General features: G+C 38.7%; 1 long non-coding RNA gene across 1 annotated transcript; it reads left to right on the top strand.

Moving 5' to 3' along the window:
• Positions 1 to 1147: 1147 nt before the first annotated feature.
• Positions 1148 to 24233, top strand: LOC141927283 (uncharacterized). The gene is made up of 3 exons (XR_012624351.1): positions 1148 to 1354; positions 21831 to 21955; positions 24180 to 24233. It is a non-coding gene; the product is annotated as an uncharacterized LOC141927283 (long non-coding RNA).
• The last annotated feature ends 993 nt before the right edge of the window (positions 24234 to 25226 follow it).

The raw sequence follows: 25226 nt of genomic DNA, 5'->3' as shown, positions 1-25226 counted from the left end.
GTTACCACTTCCAGATTGTGTATGCTCTAGTTTTCTGTATATTTTAGCAGAATACATTAATAGACTGCCACTATAAAATGCTGCAATTTATTTCTCTTGTAACCTTTATCTTTGTGGAAGGCTGCAGTTTTCAGTCTGGGGCAAGATCCACCCTCATTTTCCATCTGCCCTCAGACAGACAGACCAATCTATAAGCAGATTCCTACCTGAGAAAAATCAAAGATAGCTACAAAATCTAACCTCTCCCTTTAATCTTAAATATATTCATTATCAGTTTGTCAGCATACCAGTTTGTAGGCAGTGTTGGTTCCCATTCAAGGTGTACGTGTGTTACTTAAGACAACTAGACTGTAATTTGTGTTTACACAAGAAAATTGACCTGAGGAATTGCTGTGGCATAATTTGTGAGATCAGTGCCGTGATAACCTCTTCCCTCTCTGAGCAGACTTCCTGTGCTTGAGAAGTTATCACTTTTGAGTAATTAATGAAAGTTAACTATTTACCAATGTAATTGTATCAGAGTAAGTATGTGTGAACCACAATTCAGTTTGTCAGATTTACTAGTCTAGAGGAGGAAAGTTTTAAAAACCAGAGAAAAATCCAAATAAATTTCTAGATGTCAATGTAATGGAACACACTCATCTTGGTGTTGGGGAACTTTATTTTAATTTTATTTTACCAGATACACATGGTATTGTGAATTGAAGTTGAGGCGGATTAAGGACCTTTATTCAGGTGGACATTCGTGATTATGCTGTTACAGCACTTGCCCAACACTGGCTGGGGCTCGCTTGCTCTGAGTGGGTATCACACTCTTCAGAGACACGTGTGAACAGCTGGTTAGTCCTTAGCAATACCTCATGTTCTTGGGGTTTAATTTCGGAGAGGAACACAAAAGCGCCGGCCCCGAGGTGCTACTTCTCGCCCAAACCCCTCATGGCGCCGGCGGGCGGAAGCACTTCTGGCGGGGGGCGGGAGGACACGAGAATAGCGGGTTCCGATTGGTCCACGTTCCCGCGGCGCCTGGCGATTGGTGGTCGCTGCCGCCCTTCTGGAAGGTTCGGCGTTGAGGGGAGAGCGCGAGCGGGGCTGTTCGTGTCCGGTCTGGGGTGGAGGCAGGGAGCCGCGCCTTAAATTAATCCCCGGGTTCCATAAGCCAGACCTGCCTGTGCAGCCTTTTGCTGGCTGTGAAGGGTGCAGGTGGTCGGTCGGAAGAGTCTGGCTCAAGCACGGCTGCCTGGCTCCTCATCTACAAGTGCCTCCATTTTCAGGCTGCGCGCCACTCAGGAACAGAGATGAGGCACGCCAGCTCCAACATTTGGATGTTTTGCTGCTGAATTGTCACTAAAAATAGGTGAGCTATGAACGTTGTTACCTCTCTTCAGGTCATGAAAATTCTGGTTGTCCCTTAGCTAATTGTGAATGCCTCTGTTGGCTTCTTTATGTTGAGGGGTTGTCCGCTGTCCTGCAGCACACTGAAAAGTGATATTTCAGTGGCAGCTTAAAATGTATGGGGGTTTGTATCAGAATACCTAACAGGGTGACTGCTAGTCTGTAGGACTATCTTTGTATTTCATTAATTAATATTTTTAATTTAAATTCCTGACAGTTACAGGAGAATGATATTGTAATTATTTTGTATGAGTTACACAATTTATAGATAGTATTAGGACCTAGGGTTCTCCTTATAGGTCTTGTTTGACTTACAACAGCAGTCCCTGTTAGCTGTAAATCACAGTAAGAGAATTTGGACCGTACTATGAAATTTAGGTCCAGATTCCCATGAAATAGAAGAGTTGCGATCTTCGGACCAGGGAAATGGGTGGGAGCATAATAACCCAGGTTCCTTCTTCTTTCACATGTTGAGATGACTGAGGCTATGCAAGCATCCTTACCCAGATCCAGAGTGGGTAAAGATGTTTCTATCCTCAGCTGCTTCCCATACCCTTCTACAGGTGGTTGCTCTGTCTAAAACATCACTGGGCTTCAGCTGGTATTAGTTTGCTGAATCTGCAGCAGAGAAAATCAGCCGAATGTTGCTATGTCTATCCTGTTAAAATAATTTTTTTGTAAAGTATATTATCAAAACTGCCTTGGGAGCAGGAGCATGGTGATGACTCTTACTGAGCAGTTATCTGTTGAAGTGCTGCTGCTGTTTGCTGGATAACAGGCTTTTGGTTACCAGATACCACTGGAGAAGTAAATTACTTCTAGGAAAGACTCCTAGTATGAAGAAAGGTTTCTGGATGTCTATTCTCTCCCTGGTCTATGTGTTAGCTTATTTTGCATGTTAGCCAACTTGAGAATGTATATTTATCTGTCATTCAAAATAATTCTGTAACTAATACAATTTTAGCTGTGTTCATCTCGCAGAAAAAGCGTTTAACATAAGCATCATCAGCAGAAGTAAAAGGATCAAGCGCTCTTGCTCATGGTTTCTGATTATTTTGGAAAGTAGAAACTCTAGGAAATGGCTGATTCTTCCTAGTAACTGAGAAATTCAGACTTTTTAGGGTCAGGTGCAGATGTCTGTGTGGCTCTGCCTTTCTTCCTAGTGGTCATGGCTGCAGGTAGTCCAGAAGGTTACAGTTGTGTACAGTACTTCAGTCCAGGTCGCACCCCTGGACTTGCCAGTTTGATGCAACTTTTCCTTCTATTTTGCTTCTTTGCTGTTCTTTGCATTTTTTTACATTAATCTTCTGAGATACTCCACAAAGCAGTATGTGAAATTGGGCTATTACAGTGAATTATAGTGAATGTTAAAGAAAATACTGGAAGCATTTCAGGGAGACTTCTTTTTTAATATCAGAGCTTTCACTGGAAATGGGAGTTATGCTTACTCAGCCAGGAGATTCAAAGTAGTACTGTATGATCCTGCATCAAAACAATTCTAAATGTCTTGAAAGGGAGATAATAAATTGCTTGGGAGCAATGTTAATCCTAAGCAAAGTAAATACTCCGAGCCATTTGCTGTAAGAATTCAAAATAAATGGAACGAAGAGGCTATGTCCATTTAAATCCTTTGCTAAGAATTGTTTGTTTCCATCTGCAACAGAACGTGCCTGAAGAACTGCCTGCTTACACAGTGTGAATATAAGCGTTTGGGAAAAGAGGCTACTCACCAGCAATTAGCACTCTGTTGTTTATCTTTGTGCATTTTGCTCGCAGCTATAGAAAAATATGTGTTCTGTTTACCAACTACAATTATTGCTTTACTGGTACTATAGCAGAGTCTTTCCTTTGATTTCTCCAGTCTGCTGTACCAAAAAAAATAATAGTATTGTAATAACACAAAAGACCTTGCAGGACTTGAAAGCTGAATAAATAATTCTCTTGAAAATCATACTGTGTTTACAACATCACAACACATATTTACTGCTTCTACTTCGGAGTGCAATACTTGATGAATTCTTAAAATTTATTTATTTAAATTTAATCAAGTGGGAATTGTGGACACAGAAAATTTACACACTGTATACTTCTATTGAGTTCCAAACTGCTCTTTCAACCCCATCACAATTTATGTATTTCCACTTCTGCAGTCTAATTTACTGAGTGGTTTTCCACCATAGAAAAGTAAGTTTAAGGAGTATATGAAAAAAGAAATCTCCAAATATGGTAAATCAAGTTGTGGAGACATGCTAACTTCTCCATAAGGTTGTAACTCTTTGGAAGCTCTCACAAGGAGCTGTTACAAATGAGCTCTTTTCACAGAATCATTGGGGTAAAACTGAGTGTGACTCTGAGATCAGGCTTCATGTTTGCTTAAGTCAGGCGAGTGGGGAGAAGGCAGAGCCTAGTGCAGGATGCTGTTCATCCTCTCCTGCTGGTAGCTTGCTCCAGGAGCTCATGGTTGCAGAATGGGAAGCACTACTAGTATTTATGTGAGTGAACTTGCCAGTCATGAGGACAGCTGAATCGTTGGATCATCATTTATGCTGTATACTCTTCCTGTGTTTCTCTAGTATTAGGCACTGAAAAGAGGAGAAACAACTGAGACTTGGAGTTGAAGGGGAAGAAAGATGAAGTCTTGTTCTGGAGCCTTTTTTTTTTTTTTTTTCCCTAAATTATGCATTAGCACAGTGCTGTAGTGTTTGTGCCATAAATGCTGCAGGAAGTTATTCAAACTTACAAGGAGAAACTCCTTAATGATTGCTTAGAAACATGAAAAAAACACAACTAATATAAAACCATTCAATGAATATAACACCTGTGCTTTTTGTCAGCCATCTTAAGTGCTTAATTTTTTGTGTTTGCAGTAGACCTTCTGCAGCAAAATGTAAAAGCAGTGCTGGATCATGATCTGTTATATTTATACCGTAATACCATTTGCTTACTAGAATAAAGATATCCCCCTCCCGAAATCTTATCTACTTATAAAGGAATAAAATTACAGAATGTTTAAACACGTGTAGTAAGTACATAGCAAAGATTTTATTCCTTAAATATTAATGCCTGAATACAGTCTGAATATTTTTCTCTGAAGGCTTTAATTGCAAGCTGATAACAGTGAGTCTTTTGTGGCAACAGTTATTCATTGAATCATGATCAAAAAGCAAAGGAATAGAATTATGAAGAAGAGAGGCCAAATCTCTCCTTGCTCGTGTTGCCTCTGCTGCTTTCAGGGTAATTATGTCGTGTCTCTGCATTCCAGAATTTAGGAAAAAGAAGATGGGGGAGGGCAGTTAAGGCCTTTGGTAGTTTTGACTCACAAGAAACGCATTCTTGCTCAAAGGGAGGTCTGTCCCTGTTACTGTACAGAAACCAAACAGTAACTGTGCTCAGCAGTGCTGGAATGACCTGTGGGCTGGCTCGGCGAGCGCAGGACCAGCCCTATACGGAGGGATGTTGGGGGTCATGTGTGTGTCGGGGGAGAGACCCTGCTTGTTCCTCGGATAGGTGTGAAGGTTCGCTCCTTCGCACGAGGACAGCGGCAAAGCAGATCGTGCCATGGTGGGCCCAGTGGACTGTGGGAGGGAAGCCCGCGTGCTTTGCAATCAGACCCAGTGGCACGACTCACCGTGCAGATGTCAGACTGCTATTGATATTTTACTGAACTAGCCATGCTAATTATTTTTTTCAGTTTTGTGATTGTGGTTGAGTAAACAAAGTTTATGCTGAAATAACTTATAGCACCCAAAGACTGGCAAATCCCACTAGTGACTTGCAGAGCATTGGTGGTCTTGAGTGACTGAAATTTCATCTTCTAGTTGAGGCTTCTAAAGCATCTGATCTGTTATTCCAGTTTGATGGTGAGATATTAAAACCCCAATTGTTCAGGCTAGCAGCTTTATAAGTTGCTGTGGGAATGAATTGTCAGCCTGATTGTTCTGGCCTGTGCTGTTACTGAGTGCTACTGGATGTCTTGTAGCCTTGTGAGTGCGGTTATGGACAGTTTTTCAATCAAGCAGATTTTCCATGTTCTTGCGGATAGTTTTTTTCTAAACTTAATTTATTCTGTTCTATTCTATTCTTAAGCCTGTCTTAACCATCCTTGATCTGATCTGTTGTTACCCAGATTCAGAACTGCTTTTAAGCAGCATCCCATACCTGAGCATGAGCTAGAAAGAGTGGGCAGTGGACCTTTTGCTTGAGCTGGGGAATCCCTACAGCAGGCGCTGGCCTTGGTCAGTAAGGAATAAGGAATTGAACGTTCTGCTCATTTATACCAGAGCCCTCAGGCTGGCAGACACTGAACACCCTTTCATCCCTCTGTCTTCAAAGTACTGCTCAGAACTTTGCAGAAACAGGCTTCTAGTTAGATCTGTAATTGAAACAGGTCTAATAGACTGACCTGCCTCATCTTTTCAAAGTATCTTGCATGTAACCTTACAGCAAATGATTGTTATTTTTAGGTAGAGCGTGGTCTCATGTATAATTATTGCAGCTCTCTTTAGCTCTGTATGAATGCACCTTCCTGGAATTCCATTTGAGAGATGAATGAAACACTAGCATATCTACCGTTACATATATTTTAAAAATATTCAAGGCTTTCAGAGAATTGGAAATGAATTGTTTCATTATAAAGTTGGCCTTAGCATTTTTGACATGGCCTACAGATTTCATCCTCTTTATCCAGAGGAGCTAAGAAAGTTGTGATCAGAGAGCTAAAACTAGAGTTGGCCTGGAGGATGTGGTAGGGAATGATATGATAAATACACTTCTGAGATTCCTAAAAATTCACACACACATAAGTGGGCGTAATTCTCATTTCTTTGTGTTCTGTGGTTGCCATTGATGTTCTGGTAGTACAGCTGCCTCATTGACAAAGGATTTTCAGAGTTAAAAACATGATGTACTTCAGTCTGAGTTAAAAATCCTATCAATAAAACTCTTCCTATGATAGACCTGCAACCTCTCACGATGAGGTATTATGTCAGGGTGTTCAACCTGGTGCTGGGTCTGGCTGGGATGGAGACTCCACCCAGCAGCCTGTACAGTGCTGTGGTGTGGATTTGTGCCTAAACCTGTGTCACCCACCACAGACCTTCAGCTTTTGGCAACTGAGACATGCACGAGGGATAATGTTCAAGTAATGTGCTGCTAGGAGCAGCTGTCTGAATATTCCAGGCTGATGTTTCTGTACAAGTTGGTAAAAATGTAAGACAACCTTGTTGCTGTTTGAGGATCTGGGTTCTGTGGCTCGCACTGAGCAAGCCCCTGTTGGTTTTCGTGTATGAGATTCCTGGAGCATATGTAATACAGGAAAATCCCAAAAATAGCGTTGATCTTGAAGATGTAAGGAAAGGAAGTAGCTATAAATGCCATAGTACTTAGGTTCTTTAAATACCCTATAGAATAACTTTGAAATGTTTGGAATTTCAGCTGCCTAATAAGGATATTGGTTAACCCTAGCCATGCACCGATGTGGCTGAAATTGGTGACTATTTAATGGCAAAAATCAGCTGCAGCCAGTTTTGAGATCTAGCAAAATACCCAAGAATACCTGAAGCTGGTAGTAAAAACAAACCAAAACACACCCCCACCCCCACCCCCCACCCCCCCCCCCAACCCCTAAACCCAACCTATTTTTAGTTCATGCTTGATGGCTTGCCAGGTATTTGAGGTTTTTTGCCAACCAGATGATTTTTCTCATGTGGGCTGTAGGTTAGTCTGCTAAGAGTGGAGTTGTTTTTTGGGATAACAAGTTGCATTAGTTGATTTTAGGGTATCAAAAGAACTACAGAACATTCCGAGGTGGGTGTTTAATGGAAGCGTCCTGACATTTTTGTACATCACTATGCTGAGGGGCAAAAAAGCAGATGTGATCTGTGGCAAGTTGATACCAGAGTGAACAATGGGTAAGAAGGAGAAAAGAGGAACTGGGATCTATTAATTACAGGAAATTGGGAAAATCATACATCTTGCTGAGAATCCAGCGCGAATCCAGAATCCACACGTGTATGTTTCTGCTGAATTTTCTCAGCATTCTCAGTCCATAAGAAGTTCTGAAAAACATTGGTTTGAATCCAGTTCACACTCAATTCCGCTCAAGCAAAAAATGCTGCTCTTCTGCCAGATCTTTGACCAGAATCATGTCAGGAGTTAAGATAGGAAGTTCATTTTGGTGATAATTTGATCAGTATTAAGCATCACTAAATTGGTTAATGTTAAAGCCATGTTAAGCACCATGTCCTGGACAGAAGTTTTTGTTCTGAAAGGGAATGTTTGCTCCTTTACATTAAAATCACTTACTTCTCAAAACATCAGTCTGTGTCTTTTAGAGATTTTAAGGTTCTATGCAGCAAAACATAAAGCTTTTGTTATGTGTTTTACCAGAGGTGGTATTTTTTCTTTTGGCGGTTTTGCAAAGCTCCATGTGACTGTTACCTCTGAAAGACTAAGATGTTTGCAGGGGTTGCTAAGGTGATTTTGTGGGATGGTAATGTGCTGTTAAGTTGTTTACAGGAGAATGTGAATGAAATTTCACCACCCACAGCAAGGCAAAACGTCCCTGTCTGATATTATTTCAGAAAGGTTTCAGTAGAGAAGAAAATAGCTGTACAAATGCACTATTCACAGCCCCTCCAAGGATGGTAAAGTACAGTCTAGGTGTTTGTAGGCTAGAGGGCATGAACATTTTAATCTCATTGCACCTTTTCATCATTTTAACCAGAATGTGAAACATTTTAGTTCTTCCTCTTTTTGCTTTGTGATTTTATTGTATTTTTAAAAAAATTCTGTGTGTGAATGGTTTGGCAAGTGTTTATTGGGAATTTGGATCTTGTTTCACTTTTTCATAATTTTAACCAGAATGTGAAACATTTTAATTTTTGCTCTTTTTACTTTGATTTTCTTTTTAAATTTCTATATGTGAATGGTTTGGCAAGTGTTTATGAGGAATATTTCGTGTTCAAAAGTTGATATTGACACTGAGTCACCACAAATAGCTTTGAAGCTATGAACAAACCGTACTGCTCCCATGCAGCTTTCCTCGCAGGAAAATAAGAAAGCACTACCAGTCTTTGGTGGGGGAGAAATTCCTTCCTGACTCCCAATACCAGAGCTGCCTTATCCCTAGGATATGCTAATTCCGGATGGGGTACCAGCACATGCTCAACATCCTGCCTTTTCCTGCAGCCAGTCTGTCATATTTTAGAAGAAAATAAAGTTGTGCGTTGTGGGGAAAAGTTTTGAAGAACTAATAGTCTTAAAGCCTAGAGCTAATGTCGTATAGATCTCGGATCTGTAAATTAGAGAGGGGTTCTTTGGCAGTGACAGTGTGTTTGCCACTGTGACATCTAGCTTTTAACTTGATTCTTCATTTCCTTCTTTAAAATTACTATTTAGGGATGAAGTGGCAGCAGATGATTGTCGTGTGGTTCTTCAGTTTGGTTTTCTGACCTGACAGAAGGTTACAGTTGACTGACTTAGGTAGATCTGTTGGCTTAACCTGTACTTGTCAGCAAATTACTGACGAATTGGGGTTTAATTTTTTTCACTTATTTGAGGACAAACTTACATTTTTCTTTGACACCCCCCCCCCCCCCCAAAAAAAAAAAAACCCAAACCCCCACAAAAACCAACCCCAAAACCAAACAGACTTTAATATAGCTTAACATCACAAGGCCATTGGCTGGTTGACCAGCTGGACTGATGTCAGTGTAATTCACCGCTGACTTTGGTGCTCTTCAGAGCTGGTGTGGGTGTGCTGCTGAGGAGAAGCCCCCGTGGACGTGCTCTGCAGAGAACATGCTTCCTCCCAGATGCGCCTGCATGTGGCGAGAGGTGACTGTGGGTACCTCGCTCTGCAGGCCTGCAGTCTGACTGACAGCTCATTAAAGTTAATGGAACTGGTCAATTTAGTAGGACTTTCAGACTGGCTTCTCATCAATATTTATGAACACACATACTTTTTTTGTAACTTACTGTTGATTTTTATTAACCAAAAAGACCTGACTCCAAGTAAAAATATTCAAAATAAACAACATAAAATATTCACTACCTTCTGCACAGTAAGTCTGAGCTATCTGAAAACCTGTCAGAATTCATAGACTGCCTGAGTTCATTGTCAAATTTACCCTTATCTACAGTCTCTGTAATTAAAATACATTTCTAAATCTTCTGAATTTTTTTCTGTTTCCTTTCATACTCTCTTAGTTTGTCTTTCTACATTACTCTTACTTTTTATGCAACTTTGAAAGACAAAAACATTCTCAAGTTTGCGCCTTGACTTTTCAGATATCAGACTGATTTCTCCCCCAGTATTCTGGGCACAATGGTGATATTTAGAGTTTTAATAAAGAGGTGAAGAAAGGGAAATAATAACTTAGTACTTTTCTGATAAGAAAGGCAGATGCTGTGACTTTGCAGGTGAGATACTAATAAGCTGTTTTACTGTGTGCTTGCCCAGGGTGAAAAAATAATACTCATCTGTCAGTATCTTTTTGTGCAAGTCCTTACCAAGGTGATATGCAAAGAAGGCACAGTAGAATTCTACTTTGTTTATGATTACTGAGATTTCATTTTTGTTTTTCCAAGCAGAAGAAACTTTTGTCTTTTTTATTTTGCCAGTGTAAATATAAAAAGCATCAAATCTTCCATTCTTTGAGTTTCTGTATGTGTTGTAAGACCAAGTGGGGTGAAAGGAAAGCTTCTTTAGACTTAATTGCAGTGGCAGGCAGACGACAGAGCTAAAAGGAATGGCATTGTAAAATGAATGGCATTTGCAGTAAATAGCAAAACTGATTTCTTCACTGGAACAAAAGTCCTCCCAAGAGAAGTTTCTTCCAAATTTTAGGCACTTGAATTAAATGTAAAAATTCAAATGCTACTTGGAAAGTTACATTTGTATTCTGCAGAGAGCTTGTACTAGCTCTTGCACACATGCAAGAGTCATTCTGAAGGTAATTTAGCTTTTTTGCTCACATAGTAACTAAAAACCCAGCAATTAACTCCATCTGTTTTCTCAAGAAGAGGCAACATAAATAAAATTTCAAAGGTGCCAAAATGGGCTCGAGAGGAGATTTCCATTGGTTTTACCTGGTTCGAGTACATTGCTGCCCCAGTCTTTTCAAAGATACCACTAGAAATGTTTTATTGGTAAAAATAGTCCCATATTGTGTGTATTGTTTCCAAGGACATGCCTGCCATTTTCTGGCACTGTAGCTGAATTTGAATTATAAAGAGCAACACAAAAATGAAGCTAAGGAAAACAAGTTCCCTAAAGAACAACAGTTCCTAATCCGAGGTGAGTTGATTTTTGGGGTTGTTTGTTTGTTTGTTGGCTTTAGAGCTGAATCAATCTACTTTCTTCTTTATTTTTAAAGAGAATTTTGATACAGTAAAGCAAATAACAGAAGTAGAGTCTTGTGCAAGAAGGCTTTTGCCAATGAATACCATATAGTGAAGCCTAACAGTTGTTAGGAAGGAGCTGGCTTTAAAACGCTGGCTTTAGGACAATGGTCTGGCTGTTTTAAGAGAACAAAAGGCAGCAGAGAGGTCAGTTGCTTCAGAAGCAGAAATGGTTTTTCTCCTTTTACAATTACTGAAAGTTGTAATGACATTATAATGAAATCACACTGTTTTGTTTCAGTGAAACGCCACCCCAATTTTGTTCATTCAGTAATTTAAATATCTTTATCATAATTCTTACAGGCTATTGTTTAGGATCTTGTTTTTCAGTCTGAGGTATGCGGATTTTTGTGTACTGATATGCTATTAAAAGAAATCATGAAAATTACCATGTTACCAGGTAAGTTAACAAAGTAAGTTACTGGGAGGCTTAAATTTATTATAGGGAAATCTGAAATTCCAAGGTAATTTTCTTTTCTGCATCCACAAATAAAAATATTACAGATCTTTCTTTTAAGAAGCCTTTGTTTACATCAGGATTAGAAAACTTATTAATTCTGTCAAATTTCCTGAGAAAATGCTATACACCATATTCTTATTATGAATTAAGAAAAATGCTATTGATATAATAAAATATTTTTCAACTTTTTTTTTTATATGACTAAATGTTTGTTTACCAGTCAGAAGTTAGTAATTGGTACATAACAATGCATTTAAAATATTCAAAATCTTGCAGGGCTCATCGTCACGTTGCAGGACAATAAATACTGTTGTCAAGGAATAGACTAATCCAGAAATTAGAGCTGCATGTTTTGGAGGAATTTGGTTTAAAGGGTAGATGTGGGGGGGAGCTTTTCTTTCTTCTAATACACTTTTATAGCTGAAGTAGAACCAGATTACTGCAGCAGATACTCCAGTGCTCTCAATTCTGTTCATGTTTTAGGTGGAATGTAAAATAAGTGTGTAGATGCATACTAGAATTTCTGAAAGATAGGTGTTACCATGGATACACTCAAGCAACCAAAGAGCTTGTGTGAATGCGAAGCACTAATTTTTCTGCTAGTTGCAGGAGGATTTGTTCTGATAAGAAACTTGTGCTGCCACTGTTCTCCTCCCACTCCCATTTGTTACTGTAGCAATACAACTCTTGGATGTTAGGTGTTATGTTGAGGGACAATTATAGTTCTTTTTCTCTACATCTACTGTCCAGGCCTAGCATTTTCACACAACAGTTGACCTAAACATTATTTCAAGTGAAAAATATAACTGATTAATTTTGGGTGCTGCGAGTTCTTATGTTGTGACAATTAGATTGCTGGTGTATATGAATGTTCCTCTCTTTCCCCCATAGGGGAATAGGTGTTCAAGGTGAAAAAAAAATCTCTGTAGAGCAGATAATGGGGATAGAAATAAGTTAGAGGGGGACATACCAGAAAACTTGCAGAGATCATAGCTAGTATGCTTTTCCTGCAAGTTTGAGTCCCAGGGGGATTTGACAGGAGGGAGTACTTCTTTGGAATGTGCAGAGAATTAGCATTGTGAGCCAAAGGGCTCCTGAAGATGTGTGGGAAGAGGATTTAAAGTAGTCTCTGAACTCCTGCTGTAATCCTGAAAGCTTCCTCTTTCCTTGCTGCTTGCCTTGCTCTTCTGCAAGCTGTAGTGCTGAGGAAGCTTCTGAGGAGAGTTAGGAGGACTATCATCTCTCCAATGTCTGTCTTTTATCAGTTCAACTGTTGGTTTCCTTAATAGCATCATCAATAGTTACACCCGAACGAAGCTGAACCAAGCAAAGGTATCCCAGGAGAAAGCACAGCTGATGCACGAGGCTGTTACCAGCACGTGTTGATCTGACCATGTCACTGGCAAAGCAGAGCTCGGCCACTGCCCCTGGAACCTGGGAATCCCGTGCTGGGATGGCCGCAGCTGGTAGGAGTTAACTCAACAAATGTTGGTAATGTCCTAATGGCTCTTAGCACAATAAGTATCTTTGTCAAAACGGAAATAGATCTATGGTTTTACATTTCAGTGGGGCAAGTATTTGTTCATTTAAATGGTATTTCACTGACAAAAGTAAACTGAATGATTGAACGCAAACTGTATAGCACACGAAAGAATATAACTGAAATACACTGGCTGATGTTGATATTGTTACTATTTATGGAAATATTTTTGTGACCCAGTAAAAAGTTGCTGAAATCCTGCTATTTCTCACTGTATTGTGGATTAATCTTAGTTCAGTTGATGCTATCTTGTCTGGTGTACACTACATAGATTCTTATGTTTCATATCTCTACTGTTGACCTGTGCAGCCCATATTCATTATAACATAAATAATATAACAGAAGTAGTTCAGATGGTGGAAGACCTATAGATGTGTCAGCCCGCACAGAGGAGGTGGGGGGGAACACAGCAAAAAGCCCAAGTTTGGATTTATCCCTGTCAAGGAGACAGTATCAATATTATTTCAAATGTAGTACAGAGTTCTAATGTTTCCCATGGTAAATGACTCTGGGAGGATGCTGCTATGAAATATATTCTAATTTATTTAGAAATAAATTCCATGTATTTTCCATAATATTCCATAACAACCATAAGGACAAATAATTTTAAAAATCATTGTCACTGGGAATAATAGCGTGCTGTAGCTGGTAAATGATTTCCTATTAACCCTCAGTATTCAGTTGTTGTTTTGTGAAATTACAAAAACTTCCAAGTTAATTTTTTTCCTTTTCAAACCCTAACTAGATCTGAATTGGTAGCTGTATTAATGCTCTGATAACAATATTAGTGGGCACTTAGAATAAATGCTTTGTAAGCGGTGAGTGAAAATAGATTACTATTACTGTTTTCTCATTTTCTTAATGAAATGTTTCTCTCAATCTACATGCTGTATTACTCAGGTGTAGCTGATTGTTCATTTCTGTCTGCTCATTAGAAATACAAGATTTTATTTATGTGGAAATGTGTGATTAAGGTCAGGCTAAATATGTAAGTAGGAGTAATGTGAGTTTACCTAAGCTGGCTTGTAGAAGTCTACATTTGCAAGACTCTTCTCAGGATTTAGAAGTTTTAGGCAGTTGCATACTTGACTCCCTATAAGCCTAGTATTTGCCATAAACGAGTATGAATGTTTCCTCTGAAAAATCACTGAAAATAGCTGAATGTTCCAGATAAAATTGTAATAAAGCCTAGAGCATAAATTTATAGAATAACCTGCCTACAGAGCATGCCTCTGACAGACTTCCATCTATTAGTGGTTTGCTAGAGCCCTAAAGCACAAAGATTTTATCCAGTTTGAAATGTTTTGGATTGCTTCAGTTACTCCCACAAAATTTCCTTCTTGGAATTCCACTGAGTTTGTAACCTCAATAGGCATTAACAGCAACTTGTTCCACAGATAACTTGTGCTTCTTCAGAGTATCTTCTGTTACCAGTTTCTCTTGAAAATCAGAAAATTTTATTATGGTCTTGTGGAATGTGCAACCTGCATTAGTTATGTTTTTGCTGGTTTTGCAAAAAAATGTTTGCAGTGGGACCAATGACAAAGTTTTGACTGCCTTTAAATTGATTGCAAAATTCTAATTCCCAGAGAGCAAAAAAAGTGATTTACTCTTTCAGTTCTCTCCTTAAGTGGTGATAAGTTTCTAGATTCAGCTTAAAGAGGGAAAAAAGGAAAATCAGAAATGTGCAAGACCAACATCTTACTGAATCTCTAATAAGAAAGGATAGCATTTGCACTTTGCATATATTATAATGCCTGAGTAGATCACTACACAAATGTCTTGCAATGGAAGAAAATTCAGCTGTGAGGGGATAAACTGTGAATGCACAAGCAAACAGATGTGTTTGTACATCCAGATGTTGCTAACGCACTTGCAGTAGCATGTGCTGGAAAGATCCTGGGTTAAAAAAAATTACCTTGTTTGTGAAACTCTGAGTTACTTTGTGAGGGTTCCAAAACTTGTAGGTGTCAAATATGCCATTACCACAAGTTTTGTGGAAATTAATGCAAAGTTCTCTCTATTCTGGGGCACCTAACCACGTATGGGAACTCAGTTCCCAGGAATAAACATGCTTGCAGATAAGTTCAGACCTCTTTGAAAAAAGCCCTTCTGTAAGCTTTATGATTTCTTCTATGCTATATGAAGCAAAATGGGTCTTCCTTTTTACTGAGACTATTTTAGCTGTGCTAAATTATTCCCACTTAGAAGTTGCTTCTGATTATTCTAGTCAGTGTAGCAGCATGCAGTGCTCTTGGCATGTCTGTCCGTCTTAGAAAGATCACATCGTCACATGGATGGAGGTTCTGGTGGTGGCGTATCTGATAGCATGGCAAGTCATTCATGTGTCTAGTATTAAAAACATACAGAATATTTTTTTCCTGTTTTCGCACAGCGATTACTCATTTTGGGACATGGCTAGATGTGCAGAAAAGGTTTGTATTGCTGAGGAAAATACGGTAGAAGTCATATCCCCTATAATTTTCATAAAACTGGCTTATCTGCATGAACACTAGGTGATTCTTTGGTGTGCAGACCAGTGGAGAAAGATCTCTGTTGTGTTGTCACTGTGTGTGTAGCTTTTGCCATGATTTCACATGATGTTTGAACTCTGTGTTAATTTAGCTCGGATAGGTACTGACAACCAAAGTCTTTCCATTCCAAGGACCTGTGGCCAAATAGGCGTGTCTGTTAAAGCAGCTCAGTAGTCCTGAGTCACTTAACTGAACTGATTTCTTTCTTGCTTCAAAATCCTGACAGCTCACTTCAGCTCTTGGTGTCTTGTGTGAGCGTTGTTATGACAACAGAGCAGAATTTGTTACTAACGTTGCTTTACTACTTGTGTGTGATATCTGCGATGCCTTGAGAAAATGTGGCATTCCTTACTTTTGAACCTATACTGAACTGTGCTAGCCCTCACACAGACACACTTCTTCCATACTGAGGGACCTTTTTTATGGTTTAAAGAAGTCCTCTTAACATGCAATGTGAATATCTAAAAGGTAAATTAAGTCATATTCAAAAAGATATTTAGAAGCCTGTATTCACAGGTTTTAGTAGCAACTAGGACTTTCTGTGTGCTTTTATGAACCAGATGTGAGACCAGAATATATAATAGTGTTTAAATCCATGCCCTAGCTTATTTTCCAGTTGTTTCCCTTCAGTGTTGAGGAAAATTGCAGATTGGCAATTTTCATGGCCACGCAAGGTTGCCAAAACATTGTGCCACTGAGATGTCTCAGTGTATTGCAGGAAGCTGGAGAGAAGCTCAGCTTTCAGGTACGTGAGGTTGTCCACTACTTCCTGGGACTTACTGATGACACTGAGTGTCTCAACGTTTCAGTGCTTTCAGGCATGCTAGTAGAGGGAACAGAATGTATATCCAATGTGATTCTGTCTTCTACCTTACCCCCCTCTCAATTTTGGCTTGAAGAACATAAGACACAAGAAAACCGGCGAACGTATGAAAGCTGGACCATCTAAAATAATGAAATTAGACTCCCTGAGCCATCAGACCTGATTAAGACTATTTTGAATTATGTTCTGAAAAGCTATGATGACAAATTCAAAAATATTTGTTTTCAGTTTTGCTTCTGTAATGAGCTGCTTTCCTTCTGCCCTGTTTCCAACAGTCAGGCTAGAGCTGCTTGTCTTTACCTTTGCCAATAAAGTCAAAAGACAGTGACTGAGTGAGAAAGGCAGACCTACACTGGGAGTGGGGCCAGTAGCCTTGATATTCGTTAATAGATAATTTTTTTTTATAGGAAGGGAGTTCTAGATTTCAGGATTTAATTTAAAAGAAAACTGGTGTCATGTTCTTCTGTGAGTGACTGAGACACATCACCATGTAATCCATCAGAATTTTTCAGAATCATAGCACAAGTCACTAAATGTTACAGGTGTTCTCTTCTTTTACAGTGAGGAACTGAACCCTAGGCAGAACTGCTACACAGCATAATACTGAACCTCTCAGCCAAATTGCAGAGAAGTTTGACTTTAAAAGATACTAAATGCATTTTAGAGATCTGAATATCATTCTTAAAAGAAGTAAAAAGAGCAATTGTTGCTGTTTAACAGAGCAAAAAGGAAATAGGTTGTTAGATACTTGCATTAGGTACAAACCTAGTGCTGCTCTGTTCTAAAATAGCTCTTACTTTCTTCGTCACTTACTATGTAGTCCAGTCCATATGTCTCAGAGAGGAGGTGGTAGCAATTCTGAGATTTGGTGAATCACCATCCAAAGAATTAGAAAGTGTCATGATCTAATCATGATCTTAGCAAGCCACTGAATATCTGCAAACAAAAGAATAAACCACAGATGTATTAGCCTGGAATGCCTTCCAGATGAAAGATATTACTGTTTGCTTGAATGCAAATTATTACAGATTCCGAAGCAATAAAGAAGAAATTAATTGTTTTTTTAATCTTGTTTTCCTCTGTCAATTAAAACTTGTTCCATTGTGTGGCTCAGTGTCTAACTAATTGCATTTCTTGATGGGATAAGAAAATAATAAGTAAAGAAGAATATGGAGAGAAGCAGAATTCAGTTTAATCTACTCAAGTTCTGAGATCCATCCCTGAAGCCCAGGGGGAAGATGGAGATCCTGTTTCCACCTTTGTGCTTTATTTAAGGACCTGAATCACATTCTGCAAAATTAAAATAGAGGATTTCTTACAGCTTTAGTAGGCTTGGAGTCATGCTCTTTTCAAAAATGCTTTTTCTTCATAGCTTTTAAGTGGTACCCCAGCAGTGAAGAGAATATGTTCAGAGCCTCCTAATTTTAGCTGAGTTGTCTAAAACTGAACTGGGTAACAAGAAGAAAAGCATCAATCTTAGGCTGATTTTTTTCCTTGTATTTTGCTTATTTCCTCCCCTTCCCCTATGGATGTGTAAAATCATACACAATTTTGGGACATAGCAAGCTGAAATTTCATGCAAATTTATGATTATCAGAAAGGGGTTTTCCTGGCCTTCTCCTGTAATAATGATAACCTTAATCCTTATAGGCTGCACAGCTGAAGAGGGTAGGTGTGGGGTTATTCCTCTGCCATTACTCAAGTTTCCGTGGGGCACCCTTCCAGACTGTTTCAGGAGATTCTCCTGTGGACCCTTGGGCACTCCTTCGAGCAAGATTGCCATATTCTAGGGTGTAGGCAAGAGTAACCCCTTGGCAGGAGAACTGCCTTGAAAATAATTGCTGTTACATTGCTTGACTAGGGTCTAGGGCTAAACTGTAAGGCAATATCTGCAGTGAGAGAGGCTTGAGAGAAGCTACGTAAGGCTTAAGGTGTTTAATGCTGGATGGAATCAAATCTGTACACATTATGGACTTCCAGCTTAGTATTACACTGTTCTAACACCATCATGTCTCAATTGTATTTACATGGTAGAAGTTCAGCTCTTGAATTTGAGGCTTATTTGCAAGAAAGTTTCTGCAAAATGTTAAGGGCTTTGTTTCAGTAAGGTACAGATTACTTGCATCCGTAGGATGTATGAGCTTTTCACTAGCAAACATCTCTCTAGCCATTGAGAAGTTCATCAGTCTTTTTCATACTTCAGAAGGTAAGATCCTTACCAACCTTTAAGCTGGTCCTTTTGGTATTTAGGATGAAAAAAAATCTTTTTGTTTGTACACACCAACTCAGCTGGTGTCCTAGCTAAGGTGGGATTTTGGCATTCAGTTCCCTATCTACCTATAGGTAATAAAGTTCAGCAGTATTCTACCTTTTTTTTTTTTTGTGTCTTCAGTTTATTATAAAGCAAGCTGTTGATAACTACTGTATTTGTTGTAGGTATGATTAAAACTTAATGGGAGATTAAATTATTTCTGGTTTTGTGAGTACACATTGCTTGTCACTTTCCAGCCATTGTAAACTGTTTGTGGAGGCATTTTCCAGTTCTCTATTTTGAATTGCAATAAAGTGGAAAATACTTGAAATACTTCTTAAATTTTCAGTGTCTCCTATTATAAGTAGAAAAATGGGGAAAATAAAACTTCTTGAGCAAGATAGATAGTGAAGAACAGACTAAGTCTGCCACTGATCATCTTTCTTTCTGAGAACAGGACTACTTATTTCCCAGAAGATTCAAAGCCTTTTCCTTGACCTTTATTTTGTCTTTCATAAAAGGCAATGGATTTTATTTTTATTAAAGTCCTATTTTTTTGTCTCTTTAGAAGAGGAAACAAAACCTGCTGCCTCCCTTTCTGCCACAGAGAAGTCTAATTGTGACTTTTCACTTTATAAATGTGCTTAAAAGTGTACAGCAAATTGATAAATGTTTCTGTCGACAAGCTCTTTCATCTTACGCATAAAACTAGTGAGACTTTTTTAAGGAAACAATGTGAAGATGCATCCTGAAACTATATTCATCATTTCAACTAACCCATGAGCCAGTATGATCCTGGGTTTTTTTACTGTTTGTTTGGGGGATAATAAAAAGGTGTTAAATATCCTCACCTCTGTATCTTTTTATGATTTGACACTATTTTTTTAATCTGTTTTCTGGCATAGGTCAAATATCCTGTGTGCTTGTTTTGTCATTGAAGCCTAAAGATTTTTTTATCATTTTGTTCAGCTTCTTAGAATACAACTGTGCCTCTTGGGTTTCTCGGCAGCTTCCCAGTGTGGTCTGGTACAGCAGCATTTGTTTTCTGGGATCTCAGAGTGTCCTCTTCTGAGTTTTCTGATTTGCAAATGCATTTAAGATAGAATTTGCCAAAGGTTTGTGGTTTTCCAAGGATTAATCTGTAGAGAGAAACTTTCTCTGGAACATCTTGCTATAAAAGGCATTAACATAAGTTATTTATTATTTTCTAATCTAACAAGGAGCAGCCATAGCAGAGAACTGACCTCGAATATTCTTTACTGAGTGCAACTCATACTTGATTTTCTTTATTTCTAAACCAGCATGTTCTATCATGTGAAAGTGATTTGAATTATATATTTAAAAAATAGTATATTGAGAATGACTACTGTTTCTTATAAATATGAGAATGTTACTTTTGTAGTTACATGCAAAAATATCTTGGTCCAGTAGTTATTGCAGTCTGCATTGTCCATTTACCTTATTCAGTAATTTATATTCAAATATAACCCTTGCATGACTTTTCCATTTAATTAAGTTGGAGTCATTTTGCTCCTTCTCTAAAGATAATTTAATATATTGAAGTCAATTACTTGCATGATAACTCTCTTATTTTCTTTATTTTTTACAATAAAGTAGATTTAAATAAAAAAGTTATAAATATGTTGTATGTTAAAGTCGAGCTGAAGTGATCTTAATACGGGGGTTGTGGTTCTCAACTCATGTGGTTAGAAGCTTTTCATATATGCCTGTTTTATTTGGTATTGATTGATTTCCTTGCTCATTATTAATCCCTTCAAAGACTAATAATGAGCAAGGAAATTAATCACCTATATTTCTAAAATTCAGGTAATAATCTTACAGTGAATGAGCTGATCATGTGTTTATAGCATTTATAAACCTTCCCATTCTGCATTCAGCATTTGTTGCAGGGTCTGGGTTTGGTCTGAGACCCCTCTGTGCAGGATACCAGCTGCAGTCAGCTGAAACTGCCCAACAGTAGCTCGACGGCCTTAATGTGGTTCCCAAACCCTCTGTAAACACGGAGAACTGTGCCTACCGAGCGCTGAATGGTTCCTGCTGGTGGTGTAGAGAGCATTTGCTTCAAGAAAAAGCAAGTGTCTGCTCTCACTCTGAACAGGGATATATGTTGCTAGCTTTTTAAAACGTAGAAGGATAGGACCTAATATCTGTAAATGTATGAAAGGTTATATCAGTGTGCAGCAGTTCAGTGTACCAAACCTTCCTTGCTTCAGTCTCATCACTTCTCAGTAGGAACCAATACACAGAATTAGTAAAACTCTGCTTTCTCCAGGGTCAGAAAGGTGTTTACAGTCCTGAGAGGGCACTAAACTTCTACCTAGGATTTGTGTGTTGCCACAAAAATGACTGTTTCACCAGTCTATTTCTATTACTTGGTAAAAGCAAGAATGTGTCATTAGAGAATTTTTTCCTAATTGATTCTGCTGCTTTTCCTGCCTAACTGACCTGACACATCCAAAATCTACCTCTCTGTATTGAATTGCAGTTGAACCTCAAGGCTGTTACTTTAATTAGAACTTGTGACAATCGGCTGCTGTTGTAGATGTCACGTTAGGTCCTAAAAGTAACTCTGTGATGCTGTATTATTTACCTGAAGGTAAACATTGCCTTTACACACACCAACACAGCAGGTTCATCCTTGTCACTCCCACTTTTGTGAAGGTTTGGTGTTAAAGAATATGGGCCTTGCTTTGGCCAGCTTTGTACTGGCTGGTGACGTAAGTCTAGGGAAATTTTGCTTTCATTCCTTGATAAAAATTTGCTTTCATTTGCTTGATAAAAATGTTTGCAGTCCCTCCGAGCTGTCCCTCCCAGCACGTACTGGGAGGTGTGGTACAGGACAGCTGTAATCATTAGCATTTGATAGACCTTTTTCCCAGGCTGCATGCTGAGGCTGGCCGGTTTCCCTTACACAGGTGGGGTCACCAATCCAGTGAGAATTACTTTTTTTTTTTTCTTCTTTTTTTTTTTTTCGCTGCAAGTACAGTCATGGAGTATGCAGGCTGTGTGCATTCAGCTTCTGAACAACAGCAAAGGGTTTGAAAACGTGTGAAGGCCCAAAAGAACAGTGTGTCTTATGGAAGAGATCAGTACATTATATAGGCTTGTGGCTTGCAATCAAACATTGAATCAAGAATTGAATTTGATATAAAAAGGCATGGCAAAAAATGTCACTGGAGAAGGTGGAAATACGAATGTAATATACAGTTGATTGTGGATGTGCTGTTACTGACGTCTCAGAAAACAAGGAAATTTGTATTTGAAAATGATGCTTGGATTTGGTATAAACTTTATGAACTGCTGGACTTGTTTTACAATAAAATCAATTTAACCTCATAATGCTCAATGTTAAGATACTCATTTTCAAAGAGACAAAGCTGCTTATCTTTCCCATTACGTTTTCTCAGATCATTTGAGGAGCTGTGGCTGTGGTTCCACGTGTCCTCCTTCAGTGCTGTCTGTCTGCAGTCAAGTTTCACCTGTGACCATTCATTCCTGTGTTGGGTCAGTACGGGGGCTGTGGGCATGTAAGGTGAGTGAACTGATTTGTCAAGGAAAAAGTAATGTAACACTGTAAAAAAGCCTTTAGGTTGGTTTGTTTTTCAGGTGGATCGATTTACCTGTGTAGTTTACCACATGGTGTGAGAATCACCAGCTCTAGTACAGTGCAAACTGTGACACGTGAACAGGGGTGTGTGGCCTCATGGGGAGATTAGTGTTGAGTCTTTGGCAGGAAAGAGATACCTCTGTATTCACAGATCCTTGTTTTGAGCCTCATTTAAGATACAGAAATGCAATAACGTTGTTTCATTTTGGTGGTTTTAACCATCTTCTGATCTGCATTGGCTGAAGCTATCTATCCAGATTGATTTCCCAATTTTCCCACCAGTGCTGTGCCCCACATTTGTTGTACCTCTGAAGAAAAAGGTTTTCCTACATTAGTTTCTTACCTCAGTATAATGTGATTATCCGCTGAGGAATTTGCTGCTCAATTCAAAATTGAAACTCTCATCTAGAAAAATAGAATAATGTCAGGGTCTAAGCTAAAGTTAATTAAAGTCAGTAGAGTTTTTCTACCTCAGAGACTTTGGCTCAGGCCTTCAGGTTTAAAATTTTAAAATGTGAAGGAAATGCGTTTCAAATTATGAAACAAATGTAAACTGGTGGAATATCATCTACCTGGGCTATCAAAAATACAAAGAACTATTCAGATGTCTAAACCTGTCTCTAAAAAGCTGTGGTTTTAAGATTAATGAGAAAGATCTCAGAGTCTCTGTTTAAGACTCTGGTTCTGAATAGCTTGTTACCAATACAGCTGCTGCTCTTCGGATTTGGAGAGGTGGATGATTTCAATCAGATAGACTCACAATCAGTATTTCTTCCCTTGTCTGCTGAAGCAAGATAGTGATATCCAGATCACACTACAGACTAATACAGGAAGAGTACCTAATTAGGTACTCCAAAGATTTTTCTAGGCTGATGCAGCAAAAGTTGATAGGAAATGATTCACTTTAAAAGAGATAAGAAAAGAAAAAAAGCCTTAGGTGAGTTTGTAGAGGAAAAGGAAGTGAAAAGTAGAAATTGCTTATTTTTGCTTTGCTGTACAGCTTAAATGATTCCTTAAGAGGTTCCACTGCATAATCAAGGTATTTTATTAATTCACACTCTGCCTTTCTGGAAACCTGTCCATTTTCTTGGTCACGGCTGTTACCAGTTTCTGTGCTTGAAAAAGGGGTATCAATGCTGTTGTTTACAGTTTACTGTACTTACTTAAACTAAAACCCAACATCTTTACATTTAAAATTCTTGTGATCCTAGTTGTATTGCAGACAGTGAGGCTTCGGGGAGCTGTTAGGGGTGTTTTTAAAATGTAATTTATGTTTACACAGTATTTCACAGTTAATAACCATTGCTAGTATCCAGCTGTCCATTGCAGTTTTGGTGTGGTAACTGAAGCTGGACATTTTGTGTTTTGACTCAGTCTTCTGAAGTATTAACATTTCAGTAATTGCGCAAGGAAAGCTTGCACCCTTTGTGTTAGTTTGTGTGCCTGGTTGAGTGACTGCTCAGTGTGATGGCAGTGTAGACAATAAATCTAAATAGCACCATCTTAGAGCTCTGGGCTTCTTACGTGCCTTCAAGTGATCATAGCGCTCTCTTCACTTACATAAACAATACTTGGATATTATGATCTCTGAAGAAATAATTCTGTGTAGTGAGGAATTCATCCTGCCTAGTGTACCACCAGGAGATGTCTGTCTTGATTATGGAAAAATTTTATCCAAGATGATGACATACAAATATGAAGAATAAAAGTAAACTAGGAGACATTGAGCAAAAAATACATGTTGAGCTCTCAGCCTGGATTTTATCACTTTTGCAGAACAGCTTTTTTGCCTCTAATGCCATTGGATGCTCCATATGGTATATGGATGTCTTGATTCAATACAAAACTATTTTTTGGGGTTAAAACAAGGAGTAACTGAAATCACTGTGAAGCATGAAAAGTAGAAAGCTGATGGGACAGATTGCCTTCATAGTTGTAAGGGATTCTAGATGCATCATTCTGGCAGATTTCCTGAAGGCTATTCAGCTTCAAAGCTCACACATACTAAACAGGAAGAGAAAATAATGCAAACCTTTCTGTGAATGCAGTCAACACCACTACCATAGCCATCCTGCTTTCTGAGTCCACTCATTTAGCCTTGCAAGAGCCCTCTTTATCTTCCTACAGCTGTGTTTATTCTGTTTTGCAGATTCACCTGCCTCTCAGAAGACCCGTTGTATGCTGCTGTCCCCTGGGTTTGGAGGTGAGAGTGCAATTTCTAATCTTGGATGGGAGAAATAGAGCTTACATGATGTTTCGTTTAACGAACACACAACAATTTTCCTGTTGAATAACTGTGTTAATAGATAGTTGCTACACCTCTTTTCCGAGCAGTGTTTCCCAATGCCCCTGTGATTCAGGTGAGAAAGACTTTGTTGGATGTTCCTCTTTGTTGATTAAATTTCTGGACTTCATGTACTTAATATCATAGCTATGTGAAGGAAGGTTAAGAAAGACCCAGAACACCTTCCAATATTGACTATGTTATTAAAATTGAAGGAGCTAAAGGAATATGATAGTCATATAGTAGAAAAAGATTAAAGAATGTACAGGAGTCTTGGAGAGAAGTGAAAACATTGAATAGGTCATGTTATTTTTAGCAGCATATGAATGAACAGTAAGGGAAAATGTGGGACATTCCCTTTGCTAGCATAATGTTTTGGAGAGGCCTAAGTGTCCTGTGGAAAAGAAGACAAAATCTTTAAAACTGAGGTGGAGTTGGCTGGTGGAAGGGTCAGTTGCAATTTAGTCTGGGCTCTAAGAAAGTGATAGGTGAGATTAAAAAGGAGTTTACCAATACATTTATGAATGAAAAAAATTAAAATGTGAATGAGAGGAGCAAAGAAGTTGGCTTTCCCAGGTACAGAACTTACAGCTTGTGTAGTGGACGTGTGAGGTGAATGTTTAAGATGCCGTTAGCAGTTGTCTTGACCAGTTGAGATGTACCCTGTCTCCTGCATGTCTGGGGTTTTCAGGGCATCCACCACTCAGTGAAGTTGAATAGACTCATGCTAGATTTTAGTACATTTAAAAATACTGGTTTGTGTCTTACTATAAACAAGTCCAAATCTATTCCTCATCAGAAACAATAGTATAGTGATATGGGTGACTGCAACCACTGTCAACATCTTATTAATTAGATCTTTTCTGGAGGGTTAACTTTCAGCACTTAGTTCAGTTTTAATTTTACTTTAAT

This window comes from Strix aluco, chromosome 9 (assembly GCF_031877795.1).
Source record: "Strix aluco isolate bStrAlu1 chromosome 9, bStrAlu1.hap1, whole genome shotgun sequence".
NCBI lineage: Eukaryota > Metazoa > Chordata > Aves > Strigiformes > Strigidae > Strix > Strix aluco.
This window is presented reverse-complemented; position numbering and strand designations above follow the sequence as displayed.